Below are 9,893 nucleotides of genomic sequence, written 5' to 3'. Positions count from 1 at the left end.
TCAGCGCTGTCCCGTCTATCCGGCGGCCTCTCGCTGCTCCTGGACTGGGGAGGTGTGACGTGGATCAGGAAGTGTGTGCAGTGAGTCCTGGGAGCACCGGTGCTGGTTCATCAGTGTGAGTTTGCTGTGTACGGTGCTGTGGGTTGGGGGGGCACACACTGGGCTGGCTGGTGGGAGGTAGTAATGGAAATAACAGGAGAATGGAGGTGGGGGAGGGGGTGATGAGCTGGCACTGGGGTAATGAATGGGGTTGAGGGAGTTGTCAGACAAGGCCTGGAGATGGGACACCTTGCAGTCAGGTATCCAGGTATTAATATACCGGGTAATATATTTATTATAGAAATCCCAGATCTGTAGCCCACCTGGGCCCCCCGGAAGCCTGGGCCCCATAGCCAGCTGTGCCCTGTCCTGTTGCTAGGATACCCCAGGCGTTGGATGGTCGCCCCTGGCAACACAGGAGCATGCATATGCTTTTTCATTCATTGATCCGCATGTGTGCAAAGCCCCCTCTCCCATCTCAGCATGGAGGAGCCCAGCAGAGAGAGCACGCTGCGCATGTGTGGGGATCAGGACAAGGACGCTGGTTGTCCCCACAGGAGATCCGCCAACAGCTGCAACCTCCTAGTGACAAGATGGGGCACAGATAGCTATGGGAGATTTTCAGCCAGACTTCTGAGAGGAGAGGGGCAGGAAATGACCTACAGGTATGAGATTTATTACACATTTTAACCCCTTCCCACCCTCCTGGCAGCCCCTTTAAGTGGTGGTTGGCGGTCACATGATTATCAGCCCCTCCCGACAGCTCTCGATCACAAACAGGGACCAGGAGCTGTCAGTGCTGGGACAGCACTATTCGCACAGAAACCTCGGCTCCCCCCATTTGTGGGATATGTGGGTGTTAAAGAGTAACTCCACTTTTGTTGAGTAAAAAAAAACAACCACCCCCTCTGGTTGATCTGTGTACATTGCAGGGATTTTAACACCTTCCAGCCGCTGCTTCCTGGCCCTTTAAGAGCTTTTAAATGCTGGGAGGTGGGCATTTGGGTCATGTGACTTCTGTGATTGGCAGTCACATGATCGGAAAGCTTCTGATTTACTAGTATGGATCGGATGTTTCCAATCCATGCCTGTGCCGAGAGTTCGCAGGGCGTGCGCTCTCAACACAGAGAGTTGTTTACATAAGGCTGCAAATATATGGCCTCTGTGCCATAAACCACACCCACCGAGAGCCCACACGCGTGTGCCACGTCAGCAGGTAGAGGTTAACAAACTTTGTTGCAGATTCCTACCTTTTGTTATTCTGAAGCAATAGCCCTTTGTGTCCAGACTGTGCTATATGAACATGACTGGGAGTGATTTTATAATGATCAATCAGCTGCATGGCTCCAAGGAGAAAAGTGGCAGGGTCTGCATCCCTTTAGACGTGATTTCCCTTTTGGGAGTATCTTGCCAAAAATGATGATTTTGTTGCAGGGGATGCCCAATATCTGACTTGTATCTTAGTGCAGGCTTCTAGGGAAATCAGTGAGCCAATCACTCAAGCAGGAAATGACATTTCTGGGGGTTGTTCTGTACACCACCCCCCAAAAATGTAATTTCCTGCTTGAGTGATTGGCTCACTGATTTGCACAGAAGTCATATTGGATTGCATTTTATAGAAAATTACAGCACTGCATATTGAAAAGGAAAAGTCATTATTAATCAGTTACAATATGGCTTGTGTAGCAATTGGATATGCTATATTTATTTTTTTTATTTGCTGTTTTTTTTCCCCCCAAAATCAGAGTTATCCTTTAAATGGTCCACATCCCTCACCAGCGCCAGCATCATCTTCCCTGTGCCAGTCTTCAACCGTCTCCATTGGCCGGTGTGGAATGATGTCATCCTGACACACAAGGACTGAGCCGGCACTGTAAGCTGAGCTGCACATGCACAGCTCAGTTTTCATGCTGGAGACAAAGAGCAAGCAGGTAAGTGTGTTTTGTTGCAGAAGACACAATACAAGTTTGTTCTGCAATAAAAACCCTGCCTGCTCCTAGTGGGTAATGATGGGACTTTAGTTCCACTTTAACCAGTTGACGGCCAGCGACGTACCGGTACATCACTGGACTTCAAGTGGTTATACCGGGATGATAGCCCGGTATCATTTTTTAGAGCTGGCGATCGGCTTTCTTCTAAAAGAAATCCTAGCGTCTAATTAGCTGCTGAATTGCTTTTACAAGCAGTAGGAAGGAACGTTCTCCCATCATCTTCCGTGGCTTTCTCTGGCCCTTCTGTCCCATCGGGGGACCTGAGCGATTAGCTGGCGCTTCTGCCGGCTGACCATAGAGGCGATCAGAGACTGTGGGATAGGAAACCAGAAGCGATGAGCATTCATCACTTTCGCTTTCCCCGGATGTAAACAGAGCCATTTGTAAATAGGGAAAGCATATGATCACATTGATCTTCATGTGATCAGATGCTTTTAAGGGCAGAGGAGAGATCTGTGGTCTGATAGACCCCAGATTTCTCCATAAAGAGAACCTGTTACTGCCTATTGGTATCACAAGGAATGTTTATATTCCCTGTGATAATAAAAGTGATTTAAAAAAAAATAGCAACAGTGTAAAAATAATCAAATTTAGATTTGCCGATTAATATGCAAACTTCTACCCCTCTAAAGCTGCTTATACACCTCAGGACTTATCCTGCTATCTGGATTGTGTTGAACTGCCATCTCTTTCCAGGCCCAGCAGTAACAGTTAGAGGCTTCGATTTTTTTTGTAGGAGATTCAGTAGGCGATTGGTGCTCTCCAATCTGGCAAAACGCTGGGTCAGGATGGCTTTCCAATTTAATTCTATAAAATATATAGTGAACAGCTTGCTCCCCGATTTCACACTCTTCTTAATGTACTACTTGAGAAAGGAAACTTGCCCCCTTCTATGCTCCAGGCGATGATAGTGATGATCTTGAAGACTGGGAAGGACCCAACACAATGCTCCTCTTATCGGCCGATCTCCCTGTTGAACACTGATGCGAAAATACTCGCTGAAGTGCTTGCTGGAAGACTGAGCTTGGTTATATCTACCTTGGTACATCATGACCAAACGGGCTTTATGCCAGGTAAGGGCAGTGACATCAACATATGGAGACTGTTCACTCACATTTCTGCAGCTCGAGATAGCGACGGCCTGGGTGTGGTGCTGTCCCTGGACGCCGAAAAGGCTTTCGATTTGGTTGAGTGGGAATATCTCTGGTAGACTCTGCGAGGTTTCAGATTTGGCCCCAATCTCATCTCCTGGGTTAGATGCTTGTATAGTGCGCCATTTGTGAGAGTGCGTACTAATAATATTCTCTCTCCCCCTTTCGCTTTCCATAGGGGCACTCGGCAGGGTTGCCCACTTTCGCCGGGTCTTTTCACCCTGGCGATCGAGCCTTTGGCTTGCCTGATTCGCTCCTCCGAGACCTTACATGGGTTACGGGTGAGTAGGAGGATAGAGTTTCCCTGCATGCGGATGACACTCTTTTATATCTCAAGGACTGCAGCTCATTCCTTAGAACGGCGCTGGACCTTATCGATCGCTTTGACAAGCACTCTGGGATACGCCTAAAATTAGGAGAAATCATTATTTTTTCCTCTTGTGCCGGGCCTACTGCCTGACATCTTTTTTGCTCCTATTAGATTGGTCTCCAAATTTAAATACTTGGGTGTGACGGTGCAACACGACTTGACGAAATACCTTTCGGACAATCTTCATCCTCCAACATTTACAGACTAAAAGTAATGCTTGGTCTTCCCTTCCTATTAGCACCATAGGCCGAGTAAATCTATTTAAAATGATATTTCTACAAAAGTTTATCCACTTTTGTCGGCATACGCCGGTACAGGTCCCACAGTCCTTTTTCCGTCGTGTGGATGGTACTGTTTCTGTGTTTCTCTGGGCTGGGAAGATCCCTAGGCTTGCCCGATCTACCTTGCACTTACCCATTAATCGTGGCGGCCTGGCACTTCCTAAGCTGCTTTTATAGTATTGGGTGGCTGTTTTGGTCACGGTGTGCTGTTGGTTCTCCTGGCCTAGGGATAATGCAGCCGTGATCCTGGAGGCGGTGATATTGGGTTCCTATGCAGAATTTAATTAAAAATATCACACCGTTATTGTCATAAGGAAGAAAGAAATTGTCCCATAAATAATAAACATAAAAAAAATCCCCAAAAATATATATAAAACTCTTCAATAATATAATTGGTGAAAAAATGTTCAAACGAAATCCACCAAAAGTGTCAATCCGCCACCAAATGAAATGAATAAACTCACCAGAGCTTTAAGCTGATAATGTTATAAATCAGCATAAAACGCTTTTTGCTCTAGGAGCGATGGTTTGCAGACTGATGAGGCAATGCTTGACTAGGAAATCGATATGCAGGGGGCAATACTCTGCAATAGGATGTACCACTAAAAAGATCCACTTCCTATAGACAGCCGCTGGGTGGGGCTTGATTGATGTGACGTCATTACGTTCCCAGCGCTCGTTACGGCGCATGTGCAAGGTGGCTGGGTTCGTTTTATGGGAGCTGATTATACTGTGGATGCTGGTGTCAGCTGGGGAACCATTTTTTGTAACTGTGATATGTTTTATTAAAAAGTGAGATTTTAAGAAGTACTGCACCATGAGCTTCTGTTTTCTTTCCGAGTGGCTGTTCCAACATTCTATGGATATGGTGGTGTCTATAAGAAGTGGATCTATAAGAAGTGGATTTGGTGGCGGATTGACACTTTTGGTGGATTTCGTTTGAACATTTTTTTCACCAATTATATTATTGAAGAGTTATATATATTTTTTGGGACTTTTTTTTATGTTTAATTTTTATGGGACAATTTCTTTCTTCCTTATGACAATAACTGTGTGATATTTTTAATTAAATTCTTCTTTTTTCACTAGCGCAATTTGTTTGTTTTATTATTTGTACACCTTATGGTATAGGGCGGATTTTGCAGCTGGTAGAATTTATTTATATTTGTGAATTGATAGTTTTTTCTGTGGCGCCATCTATATTTGCTTACATCCTATGCAGAACTTGGCAACTTAGTTTATAGAGGTGCGAAGTCCAACTCGGCCATCACTATTCCCATGCTGACGACCTTGAAAGTGTGGAGGAAGGCGAGGGTTCAGTACACTGTAAATAACTCTTCCTTTCGCACGCCGCTCTGGGGTAATCCTACGCTCCCCCATCTGCACATGATACTGGATCCTGTGGTTTGGGCTCGGTATGGCATCAAAATGTTGAACCATATCATGCCTTGTGGTTTCCTCCTCTCCTTTTGATGAACTCAAACATAACCACGGCTCGCCTAATCAGATGATTTTCCAATTGCGACATGATGTGGCTGCCCAGTTTCTCTCTCCCCCTGCCATTCAGACTGACCCTCTAGAACACTTGTTGTTACAGGAGGACTTGCCTAAACCTTTAACCTCCCGCCATTCCCTGTTGTTACCTCTATCTAACCCTAGAATGCAGCCGCTTTACGATAAATGGCACACAGACCATCTGTCCCTGTTGGAGGATGATTGGGAGGATTTTTTTTGCAAGGTCTCCCTACCATGACCAGACACCGCTTTATAGAACTAAAATTTATTCATAGAGTATACTATTATTATTATACAGTATTTATATAGCGCCAAAGGGTATGCTCAGCGCTGTACATTATAGTGGGGGACAGAACATGGGACAAGACAGTAACAATACAATACACGAGGGGTTCGAGGGCCCTGCTCTTTCGAGCTTACAATCTAGGAGGGAGGGGAAGTTGATACAGGAGGAGATGGCTGTGGGGGATGGGGTGGTGGGAGGACTGGAGGAGGTTAGTGGTTAGAGGTCGGGTGTTAGGGAGGTTGGGGTAGGCTTCCCTGAAGAGAAGGGTTTTAAGGGCACCCCGCAACGACTGGCTGCGATATATCCTGATAGATCGGCAACATGTCCTCGTTGTGATATGGCGGTAGGCACGTCTCACCACATGTGTTGGGAACTTGCGAAGCTCCGTCCCTTCTGGACCGGGGTATTAGATACTATTAACGCTGTTGGTAAATTGTCTATTCCCATGGATCCATTGATTGTGTTGTTAGGCCTCCTTGACCTCATGGAAGCATCTAAGCATAGCAAACTGTTTTCTATTCTCTCTATTATACTAGAAGAGAAATTTTGGTGAGATGGAACCTGTCTACCCCGCCCACTATCTCGGGTTTGAAGTCGGCTATTAACGGTGCGCTTCTTTTGTATAAACTTATGAGTCGTAATTGTACAGCTAAATCTGACAGAATATGGGCTGGGTGGGTGGAGGCACAGGGCCTTCTGGTATAGTCACTGGCGTACTCTTTTTGGGGTTGTGTCCCGTTTACGTCTGTCTACCTTGTTGCTGCTAGTGTTACCTATGGAAAGTAAAGTAAAAACCGGGACACTCTTAGTTAACCTCCCTAACGGTATTCCCGAGTGTAGCTCGGGGTAAAATATCAGTACCAAAAGCGGTAACCCCGAGCTACACTCGGGCTTACCATGCAGCGCTGTATAGGGAGTCCCTGCAGAGCTTACCTTGTCCTTCGCTCCCGCGATGTGTCCCCTGCAGTGTCCCCGGCCATCTCCTCCGGCAGATGCCGGCATCCGGCTCCTGTGTTCCGGTCCCCGTGACGTCGGGACGTACGGGCGCCGCCGGAGGCGGCGGGAAATTTGAAAATTTTAAAAAAATGTCATTTTTTTTCAAAACGATTTTACATAGTAAAACATTGCTGTTTCAACCCATTTCACATACATTTTGTCCCGAGTGCTCTGTCCTGTCTCCTGTCTGCATTTTGAATGTTCTTTCTGCCTGGAAACTTAGAAAAGTCCACGGCGTCCAAAAAGTGTCCCTTTAGGTCAAAAGCGGGTTTAAATCAGCTAGAGAACAGCGATAGTAAATCAGAACCACTTGCAGAATTGAGTGATAATGATTCGTGGGGGAAATTCGTCATCAGACACTGAAAACAATTTTGCAACTTTGCTCAGTGATGTACGAACTTGGCGCTATATTTCAAATTTCAGTGTTTTTGGTTTGATTATATTATTGATTAAATGTATATTATTATATTATTATTTTTTATGATTATTTATTAAATTATAATTTATGATTTCATGTTTCAAATTTTATCCTACCCGGGATGTTTAATAGACTCTTGTTCGGACAGATTTCAGTGAGTTATTCCTAAATATTACAGCCTACAATAAAAAACTACATATTTCCATGCAGAATAATGGTACCGCTTTCAGCACCAAAAATCTGAAATAATCATACCACCAGGGAGGTTAAGGACAAAATGAAAAGTCAATCAAAAAGAAGAAAAAGGGGTTCAGAAACATATTAAGAAAAATGACCCCAATATAATACATAGCCGACTCACATAGAAGCAGGGTGGATTTGATTTAAATCACTAGTCAGTAAGGCTTGATATAAATCCTAGTTTTCTACATAAAGACTAATTCTTGCTGGTATAACTTTAATATACAAGTAGATGAAGATTTTTAGAACAACAACTTTTCATATTAGTTTTTTTATCCCCAGTTTAATAGGTTAATCATTCATATTTGGACAACTTTTCTGTTGTACTTAGGAAGGAGAAAAATAATCATTACCTTAATAATAACAATTTAAATTGATTTATTCATCTGAAACAATAACATTCCAGCAGATGTGATTCGCTTAAACATCCATGTTTGGTAACTAATTCGGCTAAACAAAATATATATATTTGAAGAAACTTAGACTGTCAGCCCCTCCCCCTCACACTTAGTTTCACTTTCTTCTTGTGCAGATCTATTCCACTCCAAACAATCAGAAAAATATTGTTTCTATTCTATTCACTGAACTTCTTGAAACTTAGCAGTGAAGGGGTTGATTCTGTATTCATAGGTTTGTAGAAGTTAGGATGAAGGTCTTTTTCTTAAATCTGTTCATGTTATAACATTTTTGCTGTGAAGAAGAGGCATGTGATCTCCGCTGAGTCAAATTCAGTTTTGAGAACTGCAAAAGTAAACCAAGAATCTGTGATAATATCTTGTAGGCAGAGAAACTGCCCAATAATCTTACAAAAACCTCTGGAAGAGCATGACATTGTGAATGGATGAATGGAATTTATTTACCAAAAAAATTAAACATGTACAGCCTTATTCTACATAATTAAAAAACAAATCTTTATTTCATGATGGAATAACCTTTGGATGGTAATATATTTTCCTCAAAAAGCATTTTATTCAAAAAAATCCAATTTAAATAATTTTTTTTTAAAAATCATTGATTTTTATCCACCCTGCATAGAAGTAACCCTGTGGTGTCCTAAGGACCCAAATAATACATGTGGGGAAAAAAGACAAAAACCAAGGGTAAAGAACCCCTAGGTCAAGCAGGTCCAAAAAAGGACAGACTGCGCCTTGTTAATGAAAAATTACAAAACATTTATTGCAGTAAAATACGCGGATAAATAACAATTATAGGACAAAACAAGGAAAGAAAAACCTCACCATCACCAAAAGAGACAAATAGAGAAGAGAATGACATGGTCGTCTGGGGTGACGCTGTGCACGAAATAATCCCGACACCTAGTGGGTTAATAATAAGCCCAAAGGAAGATAGTATGTATGCTCCAAGAGAAAATAAAGATATCAGAAAGGACTGTAAATGAATTACCGAAGGACACATAAATAATGAAAATTGAATTATAGCTATATCCCATATATCTCAAAAGTAAAAAATAACCATAAAATAGGCATGATCATGAATGGAACAGCTGATAAGGATTGTAGAGTGTCCATAATAACAGTAGAATGAAATTCTACTCCTACTCTCTAGCTCCCTGGTCTCCTCCTCCCACGCCCGATTGCAGGACTTCTCTAGGACTTCCCCCATCCTCTGGAACTCCCTACCCCAATCCATCAGACTGTCACCTACCCTCCTCACCTTCAGGCGCACCCTGAAAACCCATCTCTTCAGGGAAGCCTACCCCAACCTCCCCTAACACCTGACCTCACCTAACAACTAACCTCCTCCACTCCTCCCACCACTCCATCCCCCACAGCCATCTCCTCCTGTACCACCTTCCCCTCCCTCCTAGATTGTAAGCTCGAAAGAGCAGGGCCCTCGAACCCCTCGTGTATTGTATTGTTACTGTCTTGTCTCATGTTATGTCCCCCTTGCTACTGTACAGCGCTGAGCATACCCTTTGGCACTATATAAATACTGTATAATAATAATTATTTCCTCAACAGATCCATGGAAATGATAGCGATGCAGACCTGAATGGTATTGCTTGTCCAAGTGTTAGTGTTACCTACCACTGCCATCTGACCTGTCCTATCTACGTGATCGCTCACTCTGCTTAGGGCGACGGGTTGAATTTGTAGGATTCACAGCATTGGAAGTTGTATATAACGCATACCTACTGTGTGCCACATGCTTGAATGTTCTTCTGTACCTTGCTTTGTTATACTTTGGTAAGATTTCAATAAACGCAACTGTTAAAAAGAAAAAATTAATTAACAAAAATTTTTTTTAAAGTGACCCTGTCGTCCCGTGCTTGTGCACAAATGTAAACTCATGCGTCGGTCCCGCACACACGCAAACAGCGATCGCTTCACACTTGTGAGATATCAACAAACATGTCAGATTGAGTGCAGTAATTCTAGCACCAGACCTCCTCCTGTAAATCTAAAGTGGTTACATGTAAAGGCTTTTAAAGCGTCACCTATAGATAGTAAAATTTGCCGTTTGTTACCAGTGCACGGGCATGCGCAATTTTAAAGCGTGACATGTTTGGTATCTCTTTACTCTGTGTAAAATCGTCTTTTAAATTTTTACCAGGCAATTGGATATTATATTGGGTTTTTGTGCAG

At 43.3% G+C, this 9,893-nt stretch overlaps 1 protein-coding gene across 1 annotated transcript in view; it reads left to right on the top strand.

Annotated features, from left to right (window-relative positions):
- Positions 1 to 9,893, top strand: part of LRRC59 (leucine rich repeat containing 59) — a 37,901-nt gene continuing 28,008 nt past the window's right edge. The window contains exon 1 of the mRNA XM_089677608.1: positions 1 to 115. The gene's annotated coding sequence lies outside the window, so the exon portion shown is untranslated. The remainder of the gene's footprint in view (positions 116 to 9,893) is intronic.

Source organism: Staurois parvus, unplaced genomic scaffold, assembly GCF_062004578.1.
Source record: "Staurois parvus isolate SC_StPar_1 unplaced genomic scaffold, SC_StPar_1.0 ptg000189l, whole genome shotgun sequence".
In the NCBI taxonomy this organism is placed as follows: Eukaryota; Metazoa; Chordata; class Amphibia; order Anura; family Ranidae; genus Staurois; species Staurois parvus.
The sequence above is the reverse complement of the archived record's forward strand: the minus strand, read 5'-3'. Positions and strand labels throughout refer to the sequence as shown.